Here is a 17,500-nt window from a genome sequence, read left to right on the forward strand (position 1 = left end):
AAACTATGGCTCATTTTCTCAAAACTCTTCACACAAAACCACAAAACACACAAGATACAAAACATCACACATCTTGCAAAAGCAAAAACTTCATTCAAAACTATATAAACTCTTCTATTTATACATACACACACCCACCAAACTACACACAGATGTGAAACACACTCTCGTGTCTTTACGTGTTCGGTTCAGGAGTTTATCACACACATGTATGTGCAGAAATACACTGTAAATACAGAATGTGCACAAATTATGAATTTTACAGTAATTGATCTGAATAGTGGCACTCCTGGTTTGTTACGGCAGAATCTGAACGTGTTGCTCTTGTGAAGCGGCTCTGAAACAATCGGTTTCATTGTGAAAATTGGAGGAAATCATTTATTTATTTCTGAAAACATTGAGTTTTTATTTCTAAGTGATCAACTTATATATAAGTATTTCACACATGATCACTGGCAATCAGGAGGTGAGTGTTGCATTTAAATGGCAGTGACTTATAAAAGCATGTTAGTTTTGAATGAAGTGTGTGATGTAGAGAAGTGTAGAGAAGTGTGTGATGTAGAGAAGTGTAGAGAAGTGTGTGATGTAGAGAAGTGTGTGATGTAGAGAAGTGTGTGATGTAGAGAAGTGTAGAGAAGTGTGTGATGTAGAGAAGTGTGTAAAGCAGAGATCGTGCCGCAGGTTCACAGATTAGATTCAGGAGTGAATGATTTCACAGACTTTTAGTGTGTAAGCAGTTTAAAAAACTGTAACATCAATGGAACCACTAAAAGTTCTTTAAATGTTCTTCACTCTAAGAAAAAATGGTTCTCTAAGAACTGATCACTGATCATGATTTATTGGGGAATTAAAGAATGGTTCTTCTACGGCATCAGTGAGAAAAACACGCTTTTAAACTTCTATTTTTAAGAGTGCAAAAGTCTATGTTGGTCCCTCAATGTCCTGATACTGTAAGATATATGATTTATTAAAAAGTGATTCTTGCAGTGAAAACGTCCTCTCTCTCTCGCACACACACACACACACACACACACACACACACACACACACACACACACACACACACACACACACACACACACACACACACACACACACACACACACACACACACACACACACCTGGAGGAGAGGGTTCTCTGCTGTCGGCTGCGGTGACTGAAAGTAGGCCATTGAGAAGCTGCATTGGGGAGTTTTTGAACGAGGGACGCTTCATTATTAATGTGGAACTGAGGGCTGGATGAGACACACACACACACACACACTCGCTGCGCTCCTCAAGCACTTCCTGTGTGTCCGTTTCCTGCGAGACTGACGGCATCAGATTCACTCATCATCATCATCGAGATCACTGTCGCATCAAACACCTTTACAACGGACTGCTCAAAAAGAAATTAATCAAAATTCAATGCAGCAAAAATGAGACTCAGCAACGTCTCATCATCATCATCATCATCATCATCACTGATACAGTGTAACAAACCACCTCCAAAACAGATCGTTTAAACCTCATTGATGTGCACATTCGGAATCAAACAATATTGGACCCCACTGACTTTCATTATATGGACAAAAACAGACATTTCTCAAAATATGTTCTTTTAAGTTTCACTGAAGAAAGCAAGCATTGTCAAAGTCACTGACACGCCTATAAAATGGATTGTTCAAACTTTGTTGATGTGCACAATAAAAACCCTTGAAAAAAAATTCAACAAAATTCAAAATGAGACTCAGCAACATCTCGCCACCATCATCATCAACAATGTCACGGAGACACTGTGACATAAACCACGTATAAAACCGATTGTTTAACCTTCATTGATGTGCACAAATTGCAAAAGAAGAAATTTAGAATAACATTGAGAATCCACAAAAAAATTGGACCCCATTGACTTTCATTATATGGACAAAACACTGAGATATTTCTCAAAATATCTTCTTTTGTGTTCATCAGAATTTTTTTTTTATATATATTTATCTTAAACACTATTTTTTTTTAAAGATCATGTACATTATTTTATTATTATTATGTATCATCAACGATATGTGACATTTAAGCGTATTGAAGCTTTCCTAAATTCTGATGGGAATTATTTATACTGAAAATCATCATCATCATCATCATCATCATCATCAAGGTCACCGATAGAGTGTAACATAAACCATCTATAATACAGATTGAAAGCTTGTTGATATTGTGCCGGTCTCATATTTGATGAATTGTGCATCACTGATTCTGTTACTTTCCTGTTTGAAGCTGAAACAATTTCTGTTGCATAAAGCGCTGCAGAAATAAAGCAGACTTGACATTTGCACAAAATTAAACACTTTAAAAGGCCAAAAACGTGAACCTGATCCGACGCGGCTGTTCTCAACAGAAGCACATGAGAAGAGAAGAACAAAGCGACGCGGAGAGGAAAGAATCTGGGGTCTGAGATTTGAGGAAAAATCCCACAATCTAAAAAAAGAAAACAGGCCACTTTCCTCAGTCTAAATACAGACGTGTTCTTCGAAAACACACAAGAAACGCAGCGAGTGGGAGAGTGTGTGTGTGTGTGTGTGTGTGTGTGCAGATCCAGAGACAGATTGAAGGAGCGCGGCAGGGGAAACGACCGGAAGCTCGTGCAGAAACAGAAGAAAAGCATGAAATCAGAGTTGTGGATTGAGACAGGAGGGGGAGTGATGTGTCATAGAGAGAGAACGAGAGGATGAGAAACGGAGAGAGAGAACAGAAGAGGAAGAGGAGGAGGCTGGTGTAAACAGAAGCAGAAACGGGGTGAGAGTGGGAGAAAGATAAAGACACAGGAAACCGCCTTTGCAGTGTGTGTGTGTGTGTGTGTGTGTGTGTGTTCAGCAGAAACATGACTTTAAAATACAGACTGATTTCGTCGTCTGCTTTAGTGTTTTTAAAAGTGCCGCCTATAAACTCTCGATGGTTAAATTGAGGAGTTTTGAAAGTATATATTTTAGATCGATGCAGAGCAGACTCTAGACCAGAGAAGGATCTGGCACAGTTATGAACAAACGCTCTTCCGCTCAGAGTATCTGCTCTTTAATAATGTTCTCAAAACATCAACAATATTATTCATACATCGTTCATGGAACGTTTTAGCTGGATGTTTGTCTGCTTTTTTAAATGTTGCTACTTGTTGCAGAACGTTCAGTAAAACATTCAAAAGTAACGTTCTCATAATGTTTGAAAAATGATACAATTGAATGTTCCCTTAACGTTCACATAACCAAGAAAGAAAAAAAGTTTTAAAAACATTTTTTAAACAACTGGATGTTTTGAACGTTCAGAGAACATTGATAAATAACGTTTTCACAACTTGATGGGAATGTTTGTTAGCTGGACAAAAATCTTGGTAACATTATAAAAATAAAGGCCTTATTTGTTAACATTAGTTCATGCATTATAATTAACAAACAGGAGTTTTTCGGTGGAAATCGGAGTATTTTCCTCAAGCTCAGTTCCCGTCACTTGTGGGGTTCCCCAGGGCTCTATTCTGGGTCCAACCTTATTTTCTCTATTTACTCTCTCTCTGCGGCTTATTTCTGAGTCCCATAAAAGTTTCATATCATATTTATGCCGGTGATTCTCAGCTGTATTTTCCTCTAAAATTAGGTCCTCTTCGCTAGCTTGTTTAGAGGACATTAAGACTGGGATGGACAACAATTTCCTTCAACTAAATCAGAAAAAGACTGAAGTTATGTTGTTTGGCCCTTCACACCTCTTAAATAATGTAAGTCACACCCTGGGCCTCCTTCAAGATAACATTCGTGATAAAGTTTAAAATCTGGGAGTTATCCTTGATCCGGAGTTAAAATTTGACAAACAAATCAACTGTGTAGTCAAAGCCGGTTTTCTGCAGATTAGGGGATTTCGCAAGCTTTAAAATGACCCGAGTTTTAGTGATTTGGAGACACACATCACACCTGTGTTAGCACTGGTTACCTGTTCAATTCGGAGTTGATTTGAAGGTTTTAGTATCTGTATTTAAAGCACTTCATGGTCTTTCCCCCATACTCAGATCTTCTCCATTCCTGCTCTCCTAGAGAACGCTCTGATCCAAACCCAGATATTACTGATCAACCTTTTTCCAGTAGATCATCCCCTACTCTATCCATATTCAAACCATCTCTTAAAACACATTATTATTATCAGGCTTATGCTTAATCTGATTACACTTTTAGTTTTAATTGTTTTATTTATTTGCTTGATGATGTTTTGTATTAAATCTATTCTTTTCTGTGTTTCTAATCTATGTTTTTCTTCTGATATTTTTATTAGTATTTAAATTGTATTGTATGATGATATTTTGTTATGTCTGTTGTGCAGCACTTTGGTCAGCATTCATATAAATAAATTTGACCTTGACCTAATGTTAGCTAACAATGAGCGATATCTTCTGACAGCATGTGACATTAACTTTAATATTAGTTAATAAAAATGATCACGTTAGTTCACAGTAAAGGCAGCTGCTATTTCAATTAATGTTTCTTCATAAATCACATTTAAAAACAACTGAAGTGCTGCAGAATGAGAGAAAGACATCAGGAACACACACAACATCTCAATAATGGGAAAAGATAAACCTAATGAAGGAGTGTTAGACAGTGAATCTATTCAGCGCTGACACAGACACGCGTTCACTGCTCACTGATCTTTACACTGACACCAGATTCAGATTCAGATTCAGATTCAGATTGAGCGAAGCCTGTGTGTCATGATCAAATATCTGTGACTGACAGGAGAAGAGGAAGGATCTGAGCACGACCCCCAGAGGGCATCAGGACACACAACTCAACTCTTTCAACACAGAAAACACTTGCTATTCTTGAAATGATCATTAGTTTTCCATTTCTCTGTTTGCTCTACCTTTGAATAGATGCATTTCTGCTGTTTCATGTCTGAGGCCGTAAATCTGCTACGGGACTCAGTCGGCATGCTCATAAAGTTTTGGAAACACACACACAACAGAAACCATTTCCTACAAACTCTAAATGTCAAAAGGTCAATGCAGCATCACTTTCAACACTTTCAACATTTCTAAATCTGTCACGAATCAGACAGAAACAACCAGTGGATTGTTGAGTCACTCAGCTGAGAATCCCCCTCCAAAAACACCCGCGCGATCAACAGCTTTATCACACGAGTGGAGGAATCCAGACCGGCACAAACCAGATCCAGACCGGCACAAACCAGATCCAGACCGGCACAAACCAGATCCAGACCGACACAAACCAGATCCAGACCGGCACAAACCAGATCCAGACCGGCACAAACCAGATCCAGACCGGCACAAACCAGATCCAGACCGGCACAAACCAGATTTAGTTTTTTTTGCGCACAAAAAGTATTCTCGTCGCTTGATAAACGTAAGGTTGAGCCAATGTAGTCACTCGGACTATTCTAAACATTGTCTTTACTAACTTTCTGGGCCGGCAAGTTTTGATCCCAGAGAAGCTTATGGAGGAGTGAGCCAGCTCGCAGATATAATCAAAAATATCTTAATTTGTGTTCCGAAGATGAACGAGAGTCTTACGGGTCTGGAACAACATGAGGGAGAGTAATTACTGACAGCATTTTCATTTGTGGGTGAACTAAGCCTTTAGAGGCAGCATGTTTACTATTAGGCTACTGTCACTTTAAGACTGACGCACATTTTCTCTCAAATGTTTACTTTCACTTTATATTTATATTATTGTTATATAAAATCACATTTTTGGGGGGAAATATCCCTTTAATGCTAATAAAACAACTAAAAACAGAGAAAATCACTCTTTAATATTAGCTTTAATAAGAATCAGGGTATAATTTATGTAGTGCTTTATTTTTATATTTGTTCATTTCATTTCTTTCTTCAACGCTACAGTTAAATACTCCTGTAGCTGAAAAATAAAGCACTGTTTATAATATTTGTATATCATGTTGTGTATATCATGTTGTGTGTGATGTGTATCTTTGTTCTTTGTTCTAACAAAGAAAATAATGACAAATATTTTTATCTTCGCCACTTTGGCCTAAATGTCTGCCATTCTTTTTTATTTCATATTTTGTTACTTTGTAAGACTTACAGGGACATTAGTGTGGCTGTAATGCTCAGTCACTGGCAAAATAGTGAAACCAACATGAAAAAGAATCGTGATAAAATCATTAATCGTGATTTTGCTGAAAAAAAAAAATTGAGATGTGATATTTTTGCCATACCCCCCCCCCCCCCCCCCCCCCCCCCCCCCCCCCACACACTTACACAGGTTATTTCAAGTTTCTAAGATCTTTCTTCTCTGAAATGTGTCATTTTGGTTTTCAGTGACATTAAGGTGCAAAAGTTCTGATATGAATTATCTTAGTTTCATGTTTTACATCACAATAACCAGCTGTTTTAAAAGGAGCATGGAGACTTCTTCTCATCCACTGTTTCATCAGAGCAATCGGATTATGATTATGACACCGATATAAATATAAAAATCATCATTCTTTTTTCATCATTTACTCGCCCTCATAATCAACGACTCCGTCATAACATCTACTCTCGGAGCGTCTCCTGGTTCTGGAAACATCTACTCTCGGAGCGTCTCCTGGAAACATCTACTCTCGGAGCGTCTCCTGGTTCTGGAAACATCTACTCTCGGAGCGTCTCCTGGAAACATCTACTCTCGGAGCGTCTCCTGGAAACATCTACTCTCGGAGCGTCTCCTGGAAACATCTACTCTCGGAGCGTCTCCTGGTTCTGGAAACATCTACTCTCGGAGCGTCTCCTGGTTCTGGAAACATCTACTCTCGGAGCGTCTCCTGGAAACATCTACTCTCGGGGCGTCTCCTGGTTCTGGAAACATCTACTCACGGAGCGTCTCCTGGAAACATCTACTCTCGGAGCGTCTCCTGGAAACATCTACTCTCGGAGCGTCTCCTGGTTCTGGAAACATCTACTCTCGGAGCGTCTCCTGGAAACATCTACTCTCGGAGCGTCTCCTGGAAACATCTACTCTCGGAGCGTCTCCTGGTTCTGGAAACATCTACTCTCGGAGCGTCTCCTGGTTCTGGAAACATCTACTCTCGGAGCGTCTCCTGGAAACATCTACTCTCGGAGCGTCTCCTGGTTCTGGAAACATCTACTCTCGGAGCATCTCCTGGTTCTGGAAACATCTACTCTAGGAGTGTCTCCTGGAAACATCTACTCTAGGAGTGTCTCCTGGAAACATCTACTCTAAGAGTGTCTCCTGGAAACATCTACTCTAGGAGTGTCTCCTGAAAACATCTACTCTAGGAGCGTCTCCTGGAAACATCTACTCTCGGAGCGTCTCCTGGAAACATCTACTCTCGGAGCGTCTTCTGGAAACATCTACTCTCGGAGCGTCTCCTGGTTCTGGAAACATCTACTCTCGGAGCGTCTCCTGGTTCTGGAAACATCTACTCTCGGAGCGTCTCCTGGTTCTGGAAACATCTACTCTCGGAGCGTCTCCTGGAAACATCTACTCTCGGAGCGTCTCCTGGAAACATCTACTCTCGGAGCGTCTCCTGGTTCTGGAAACATCTACTCTAGGAGCGTCTCCTGGAAACATCTACTCTCGGAGCGTCTCCTGGAAACATCTACTCTCGGAGCGTCTCCTGGAAACATCTACTCTCGGAGCGTCTCCTGGAAACATCTACTCTCGGAGCGTCTCCTGGTTCTGGAAACATCTACTCTAGGAGCGTCTCCTGGAAACATCTACTCTCGAAGCGTCTCCTGGAAACATCTACTCTCGGAGCGTCTCCTGGAAACATCTACTCTCGGAGCGTCTCCTGGAAACATCTACTCTCGGAGCGTCTCCTGGTTCTGGAAACATCTACTCTCGGAGCGTCTCCTGGTTCTGGAAACATCTACTCTCGGGGCGTCTCCTGGAAACATCTACTCTAGGGGCGTCTCCTGGAAACATCTACTCTCGGAGCGTCTCCTGGAAACATCTACTCTCGGAGCGTCTCCTGGAAACATCTACTCTAGGAGCGTCTCCTGGAAACATCTACTCTCGGAGCGTCTCCTGGAAACATCTACTCTCGGAGCGTCTCCTGGAAACATCTACTCTCGGAGCGTCTCCTGGTTCTGGAAACATCTACTCTCGGAGCGTCTCCTGGAAACATCTACTCTCGGAGCGTCTCCTGGAAACATCTACTCTCGGAGCGTCTCCTGGAAACATCTACTCTCGGAGCGTCTCCTGGAAACATCTACTCTCGGAGCGTCTCCTGGAAACATCTACTCTCGGAGCGTCTACTGGAAACATCTACTCTCGGAGCGTCTCCTGGAAACATCTACTCTCGGAGCGTCTCCTGGAAACATCTACTCTCGGAGCGTCTACTGGAAACATCTACTCTCGGAGCGTCTCCTGGAAACATCTACTCTCGGAGCGTCTCCTGGTTCTGGAAACATCTACTCTCGGAGCGTCTCCTGGAAACATCTACTCTCGGAGCGTCTCCTGGTTCTGGAAACATCTACTCTAGGAGCGTCTCCTGGAAACATCTACTCTCGGAGCGTCTCCTGGTTCTGGAAACATCTACTCTCGGGGCGTCTCCTGGTTCTGGAAACATCTACTCTCGGAGCGTCTACTGGAAACATCTACTCTAGGAGCGTCTCCTGGAAACATCTACTCTCGGAGCGTCTCCTGGTTCTGGAAACATCTACTCTCGGAGCGTCTCCTGGAAACATCTACTCTCGGAGCGTCTCCTGGAAACATCTACTCTCGGAGCGTCTCCTGGTTCTGGAAACATCTACTCTCGGAGCGTCTCCTGGAAACATCTACTCTCGGAGCGTCTCCTGGAAACATCTACTCTCGGAGCGTCTCCTGGTTCTGGAAACATCTACTCTCGGAGCGTCTCCTGGTTCTGGAAACATCTACTCTCGGAGCGTCTCCTGGAAACATCTACTCTCGGAGCGTCTACTGGTTCTGGAAACATCTACTCTCGGAGCGTCTCCTGGAAACATCTACTCTCGGAGCGTCTCCTGGTTCTGGAAACATCTACTCTCGGAGCGTCTCCTGGTTCTGTAAACATCTACTCTCGGAGCGTCTCCTGGAAACATCTACTCTCGGAGCGTCTCCTGGTTCTGGAAACATCTACTCTCGGAGCGTCTCCTGGAAACATCTACTCTCGGAGCGTCTACTGGAAACATCTACTCTCGGAGCGTCTCCTGGTCCTGGAAACATCTACTCTCGGAGCGTCTCCTGGAAACATCTACTCTCGGAGCGTCTCCTGGAAACATCTACTCTCGGAGCGTCTCCTGGAAACATCTACTCTCGGAGCGTCTCCTGGAAACATCTACTCTCGGAGCGTCTCCTGGAAACATCTACTCTCGGAGCGTCTCCTGGTTCTGGAAACATCTACTCTCGGAGCGTCTCCTGGAAACATCTACTCTCGGAGCGTCTCCTGGTTCTGGAAACATCTACTCTCGGGGCGTCTACTGGAAACATCTACTCTCGGAGCGTCTCCTGGAAACATCTACTCTCGGAGCGTCTCCTGGTTCTGGAAACATCTACTCTCGGAGCGTCTCCTGGAAACATCTACTCTCGGAGCGTCTCCTGGAAACATCTACTCTCGGAGCGTCTCCTGGAAACATCTACTCTCGGAGCGTCTCCTGGAAACATCTACTCTCGGAGCGTCTCCTGGAAACATCTACTCTCGGAGCGTCTCCTGGTTCTGGAAACATCTACTCTCGGGGCGTCTACTGGAAACATCTACTCTCGGAGCGTCTCCTGGAAACATCTACTCTCGGAGCGTCTCCTGGTTCTGGAAACATCTACTCTCGGAGCGTAACGGAGGAATAGACCACAGCGAGCTTGTGCTCGGGGTTAAATCAGATATTATGTTTTTAAAGCGGTCACCTCTGCTGGTTTCTGTTTATACAAGTGATTAGGGCTGGGTAAAAAATATAGATTTCTCGATTTTAATCGATTCTCATTTTTACGAAACGATATTGATTCTTAAATCCCAAGAATCGATTAGTCATCCTGTTTTCAGTTGATGAATGAATGGAACATTGTAGCGCGCATCCCATCCAATAAATCGCAATAATCTTTGTGCTTTGTTATTATTGATATGAAACAAAGTCTCAGATTTCAAATTATGTCCATTTTCTTACGAAATTCAGAAACATAAATGCCGTTTTGTCGCTGTGGCGTGAGATCGCTCTGGCTCAGCTCTAGAGAAGCACATGATCTTCTCTTCCGCCTTAATAACACCAGTTACAGCGCGAGATAAACATGAATGAGCTTCTGAAAGTGTGTTAAAAGGTAGAGTACAACTTATCAAAATCCGTATCATGTGACATGGAGTCGCTCAATCAGTGTTACAACCGTGGAAAGACATTAGTAAACAATGTCATGTAACGTCACATTTACCTCAGAAAAAACATATCCAGTGACCATAAACTCGTCAGTCAGCGAGAAATATTAACTCTAGAGAGGAGCATTTTGTTAAATATATGCACCAAATTACATATTCATTATAATTTTTAATGTTATTCAATATTTAATGCATGTTTGAATAAATCTGGAAAGATTTTTATGACAGCCACCAATTAAATTTTTATATAATTTCATATAACTTTATTATTATAAAAATAAATAAAAGTGTATTTTAAGTGTTTGTATACAAATCAGTTCATTTTTACCTTCAATATTATAGTCGGCTAATGAAGCCTATGGTCTACAACTGACTCCCATAGTTTACAATAATAGTCAAGAGATTTGTTTTCCTTGAGAAAATTTGCCATGTATTGAACCTGATATCCAAAATAATCAATATTGAATTGAATCGTAATCGAATTGTGAAATTTGTGTCAATACCCAGCCCTACAAGTGATATAAGAATGCAGCATGAGAATTACAAATTATACAAATATGCAGATGATGTGGTGGCACTCGTGGCATTCTGATGAAAAGACTGAGTACATTTTGAGCACGGTTTTGAAACTAGAAAAATGGTGTGAAGCAAGTTCCTTATTGATAAATGTCAGTAAAACAAAAGAGTTGATTTTACATTATTCAGAGCCTCTAACACAAATAATGTTGTGTGATTGTAGTTTAAGTATTTGGGAGCCATGATTGACTGTAAATTGAATTTCTCTGATAATGTGGATCTAATCTGTAAAATCAAAGGCTATTCTTGCAAAGAGTTTATATTAGATTAATAAGAGAGTGTTTTAGGGTATAACGTAACTGTGTGGTTCGGACGAGTTACATCTGTGAATAAAGTAATTAAACAGAATTACAAGAGAAACAGGTAAAATTATTGGATCTCAGCAAAAGTCAGTCGTTCAATCAAATTGTTGTTCAGAGAAAAGCTTTGGCTATAGAGACACAACACACACTTTCAATCATGTTTCTGAATTATTACCATCTCGTCGTTGTTACAGAACACCAAAAGTGATTAAAGCAATATATAAACAAACTTTTGCACCAAATGCATTAAGTCTTTTGAACAAGGGGTGGGAAATGTGAATATTTTAAGCTTTGATATTGTGGATGTTGTGTATTGTTAATTGTTTTGTGATTGTATGGTGAGACTAAAGAGCTGAACAATAAAGTCAAGTCAAGTATATTTGTATAGCGTTTTTCACAATACAGATTGTATCAAAGCAGCTTCACAGTATTAAATCAAAATAACACAACAAGGTTTGTTTCTAGTGGAAAAAAACGTCCACGTTTGGTAAGGCAGATCAATAGTGTTATTGATTGATTAAATTAAATTAAATATAAAGTACTACAACAACAACGCATGTCGCCGTTTGAGTTTTTCTCATGATACTTTGAAGAACGTTGGACCCCATTGACTTTCAGCATTTGGACAAAAAAACTAAATATGTTCATTTATTTTTCCCAAAGAAATGTATTTATCTTAAACCCTATTTTTTTTAAATTGTGTATTATTTTGTTATTACAGTTTTTTTTATTTGCTTTGGTACTATTTTCACAAGCAAGGTGTACATTTTCAAAACTCTTAATACTAATATCACAACAGATCAGCAAAAGTGCACATTTATCAAACATTCCAGCATGTTTTCAATTGTGTAAGTTCAATACACAAAATCACAAAGTATCCTTTTCGCAACACAAAATAACAGTTTCATCTATAGAAATGTTTCAGTCACAGTAAGCGCATGTGAGTGTGTGCATTTGAGTGTGTGTGTGTGTGCGCATTTGAGTGTGTGAGAGTGTGTGATGGTGTGTGTATGTGCATTTGAGTGTGTGTGTGTGTGTGTGTGTGTGTGTGTGTGTGTGTGTGTGTGTGTGTGTGTGTGTGTGTGTGTGTGTGAGAGAGAGTGTAAGGTGTCATCTTCAGCATCTTTGTCTGGTCAGCAGTTTCACATCGACCATCATGTTTCTCTGTGGGAACACAGAGGCGTGTGTGTGTGTGTGTGTGTGTGTGTGTGTGTGTGTGTGTGTGTGTGTGATGTTGGGACGATGTGGGTGCGTGTCGTAAACACACCAGTGCTTTTCAGAGTAAAGCATTTTAGCCCAGTAAGGGAGGATTTCACGGTGTCATGTACAAGTGTGTGTGTGTGTGTGAAGATGATGTTGCAAAAGCAACTGATCCTCATCTATTTCCTGTTTCTCCTCTTTTCAGTCTGAAACTAAAGGCCGAGCGAGAAGAGCGAGAGGAGAGAGAGGATGATGTCTTTCACACTAAATAACTATAAATGCACCAGCATCAAAACTCCACCCACACATACATATGCAAATACCCATGATGTGTTAATATGAAGAGTGAGTGTGATGCACAACTGTGATCCGCGTGTCTCCAGCACAGAATACCTGATCAAAACTAGAAAAATGATTCATATTTCAAATAAATGCATGTTCATATATATATATATATAAATAAACTATGTTAAAGCAGTAGAAGCATGCACTGCCTCACTGACCCAGTGAATGTGTGTGTGTGTGTGTGTGTGTGTGTGTGTGTGTGTGTGTGTGTGTGTGTGTGTGAGAGAGAGAGAGAGAGTGTGTTTATGAGTGTGAGTGTGTGTGTGTGTGTGTGTGTGTGTGCGCGCGTGTGTGTGGTGGTCAAGCCAAGTTGTCGACAGGAGTGAAACTTTGCATCAGAAAAAGGAAACGCTAATGTTTGCACTTCCTAAAAGACTGAACGAGCAAATGCTCAGTGTACAAGCCTCGAACGCCCCCCTCGTCTCTCTCTCTCCTCTTGTGACTGCATGAAAGTGAAAACCATGAGTGTGATATGGGGAAATTTTTGCATGGCTCCACATGCCCTGAATACAGCATTTACAGGAACAGTGTGTGTGTGGGCGCGCGTGTGGGTGTGTGTTTCGTCTGAGGGTCTTTTTAGAGGAAGAGGGAAATCCATGAGCCTTCACACACAGTTTTGTCAGCATCAGCCATATGACCAATGCAAAACTGCTGAAACTCACACCCGCACACAGACACACACTGATCACACACACACACTGATCACACACACACACACACACACACACACACACACACACACACACACACTCACCTCCAGTCCATAAACTCAGACGCTGCTCCTGTCGTTCTCTCGGTTCTCTCGCTCTGGTCAATCCTGACGACAAGAAACAGAGACGCGTCAAAAACTCAATCAAGAAAAGCATATATAATAGAGGAATGAGATCAATATAAAACACAGATGGCAACGAATGAAAACACTCGCACACACACACACACACACACACGCACACACACGTACAGGCCGACGATACTCACAGAAGAGCATTAACACGAGAAACACACACTTCTTTTGTGCGTCTGACGCTGTAAATCACACACCAAAATAAAGCTTCTTTACTGGCGTCTGGTTCATGAAGAACCTTTAACATCTGTGGAATCTAATCAGGTTCCCACAGACCCACACACACATACTCACACACACACACACACACACACACACACACACACACACTCACTCACTCAGTCACTCACTCAGTCACTCACACACACACACACACACACACACACACACACTCACTCACTCAGTCACTCACTCAGTCACTCACACACACACACACACACACACACACAAACACACACTCACTCACTAACACACACACACTCACTCACTCTTTAATTTTAAGAGTGAATGAACGTCTCAGACTCTAAACACACGCTGCTGTTTCTGTTCTCTCGTTCACACACACCATAAAGTCATCAGCGTTTACTCTTACATACTTTTAGGGCTGTGCAACGATTAATCGCATCCAAAATAAGTTTGTGTTTACATAATATATGTGTGTGTACTGTGTATAATTATTTTGTATATAGAAATACAAACATATGCATGTATATATTTAAAGGGTTAGTTCACCCAAAAATGAAAATTCTGTCAGTAATTACTCACCCTCATGTTGTTCCAACCGCGTAAGACCTTCGTTCATCTTCGGAACACAAATTAAGATATTTTTGATGAAATCTGAGCTATGTCTCACTCCTCCATAGGCTGCTATGTGACCGAAACTTGCTGGCCCAGAAAAGTTATTAAAGAGATCGTTAATATAGTCCAAGTGACTCCAGTGGCTCAATCTTAAGTATATCAAGCGACGAGAATACTTTTTGTGCGCAAAAACAAACAAAAATAACGACTTTATTCCACTTTTCATTTCCTTCTCTCTGGGCCTCGTAGTGTTTTTGCGCTGCGCGTCTGTGTTGCACGTCATCACGCATCACACACATGACCGGCTTCGGCCAATAGTGAGCCTACGTGGTGACGTGTAACACAGACGCGCTGCGAAAAAACACTACGTGAACCAACTAGAGGCCCAGAGAGAAGGAAATGAAAAGTGGAATAAAGTCGTTATTTTTGTTTGTTTTTGCGCACAAAAAGTATTCTCGTCGCTTGATATACTTAAGATTGAGCCACTGGAGTCACTTGGACTATATTAACGATCTCTTTAATAACTTTTCTGGGCCAGCAAGTTTCGGTCACATAGCAGCCTATGGAGGAGTGAGACATAGCTCAGATTTCATCAAAAATATCTTAATTTGTGTTCCGAAGATGAACGAAGGTCTTACGCGGTTGGAACAACATGAGGGTGAGTAATTACTGACAGAATTTTCATTTTTGGGTGAACTAACCCTTTAAGAAAACTTTGTTATGTATATATAATATATATATATATATATATATATATATATATATATATATATATATATATATATAATATAAATGATGTATAAATATATATACAGTACAGGTCAAAAGTTTGGAAACATTAAAAAAAAAAATTATTTTTGAAAGAAGTCTCTAATGCTTATCAAGGCTGCATTTATTTGATCAAAAATACAGAAAAAAAACAGTAATATTGTGAAATATTATTACAACTTAAAATAATAGTTTTCTATTTGAATATACTTAAAAAAAAAAATTGACTTTTTGAGAATATCTGGAATACTTTTATTGATTATGCCAAAAATTTGGATTTAACAGATGAAAATGACTGAGATGTGTGGACACTGCAGTTCACTTCTGGACAATAATTTGTACCACCTGATTTATATAACTCATGTATTCCATTTTTGTATTTTTAAAGATAAGTGATAAATATTTATAGACTGTTGCTTTGTACAGAGGTGGCTTTCTGATAGGCATTGTGGTTGTTTGTCTTGTGTTTGTGTATGCACAAAACTTAATAAATATATTCTGGCAAAAAATATATATATATATTTATTCCTGTGATGCAAAGCTGAATTTTCAGGATCATTACTCCAGTCTTCAGTGTCACATGTGACATCCAGTCTATCACATGATCCTTTAGAAATCACTCTAATATTCTGATTTATTATGAGTGTTGGAAACAGTTCTGCTGCCTCATATATTTGATGAATAAAAGGTTAAAAAGAACTGCATTTATTCAAAATAAAATAATATTTTCTAATAATATAAATCTTCTTTACTATCACTTTTTATCAATTTAACACATCCTTGCTGAATAAAAGTATTGATTTATTTCAAAAAAAGAAAGAAAAAAAATGACTGACCCCAAATTACTGACCAGTAGTGTATATTGTTGTTACAAAAGATTTCTATTTTTAAAACATTTGGTTCTTTTTTAATTTTTATTTTTTTACTTTTTATTCATCAAAGTATCCTAAAAAAGTATCACAGGTTATGAAAAAATATTAAGCAGCAGAACTGTTTCCAACTTTGATAATGAATCATCATATTAGAATGATTTCTGAAGGATCATGTGATAGACTGGAGTAATGATCCTGAAAATTCAGCTTTGCATCACAGAAATAAATGATAATTTAAAGTATAATAAATTGAAAACCAATTATTTTAAATTGTAATAATATATCACAATATTACATTTTTTTTCTGTATTTGATGAGCAGAAGAAACTTCTTTCAAAAACATTAAAAATAGTAATGTTTCCAAACTTTTGACCTGTACTGTACATGCAAATATTTCTTAAATATATGCATATGTGTGTGTATTTATATATACAAAATAATTATACACAGTACACAGACATAATATATCATAATATATCATATGATTAATAGATTAATCGTTGCCCAGCACTACTTCTAATCTGTGAATATTTCATTACAGCACAGCCGTTCATTCACATTCAAACTGCAGTAAAACGACTAAAACACGTCATTCATGTGTCAAATCAACCCAGACTGCAACATAGTGTCGGCTCAGATCCGGCCCACATCCGGGACACAGGACTCCACTCGAGCCGGATCCGGCCCACATCCGGGACACAGGACTCCACTCGAGCCGGATCCGGCCCACATCCGGCACATAGGACTCCACTCGAGCCGGATCCGGCCCACATCCGGGACACAGGACTCCACTCGAGCCGGGTCTGGGCCGGATCCGGCACATAGGACTCCACTCGAGCCGGATCCGGCCCACATCCGGGACACAGGACTCCACTCGAGCTGGGTCTGGGTCGGAACCGGCACATAGGACTCCACTCGAGCCGGATCCGGCCCACATCCGGCACATAGGACTCCACTCGAGCCGGATCCGGCCCACATCCGGGACACAGGACTCCACTCGAGCCGGGTCTGGGCCGGATCCGGCACATAGGACTCCACTCGAGCCGGATCCGGCCCACATCCGGGACACAGGACTCCACTCGAGCCGGGTCTGGGCCGGATCCGGCACATAGGACTCCACTCGAGCCGGATCCGGCCCACATCCGGGACACAGGACTCCACTCGAGCCGGGTCTGGGCCGGATCCGGCACATAGGACTCCACTCGAGCCGGATCCGGCCCACATCCGGCACATAGGACTCCACTCGAGCCGGATCTGGCCCACATTCGGGACACAGGACTCCACCCGAGCCGGATCTGGGCCGGATCTGGGCCGACACAATGTTGCAGTCTGGGAACTCACAACAAACACACTTTATCACTCATAAAACAATGAGCTATAAACACTAACCACAGGAGATTTACAGTGTTTTCTTTTGTAAATTGTCTGTTTGACACTCTCTGCTGTTTATAATTCAGTGCAGTGAATGTTACATGATCCA

General features: G+C 40.8%; 1 protein-coding gene across 2 annotated transcripts in view; it reads right to left on the reverse strand.

Annotated features, from left to right (window-relative positions):
- zbtb7b (zinc finger and BTB domain containing 7B) overlaps positions 1-17,500 on the reverse strand; it is a 34,415-nt gene that overhangs the window by 14,859 nt on the left and 2,056 nt on the right. For both annotated transcript variants that reach the window (XM_079894340.1, XM_079894341.1), the window contains exon 2: positions 13,493-13,555. The gene's annotated coding sequence lies outside the window, so the exon portion shown is untranslated. The remainder of the gene's footprint in view (positions 1-13,492; positions 13,556-17,500) is intronic.

This window comes from Squalius cephalus (genome assembly GCF_949319135.1).
Source record: "Squalius cephalus genome assembly, chromosome: 15".
NCBI lineage: Eukaryota > Metazoa > Chordata > Actinopteri > Cypriniformes > Leuciscidae > Squalius > Squalius cephalus.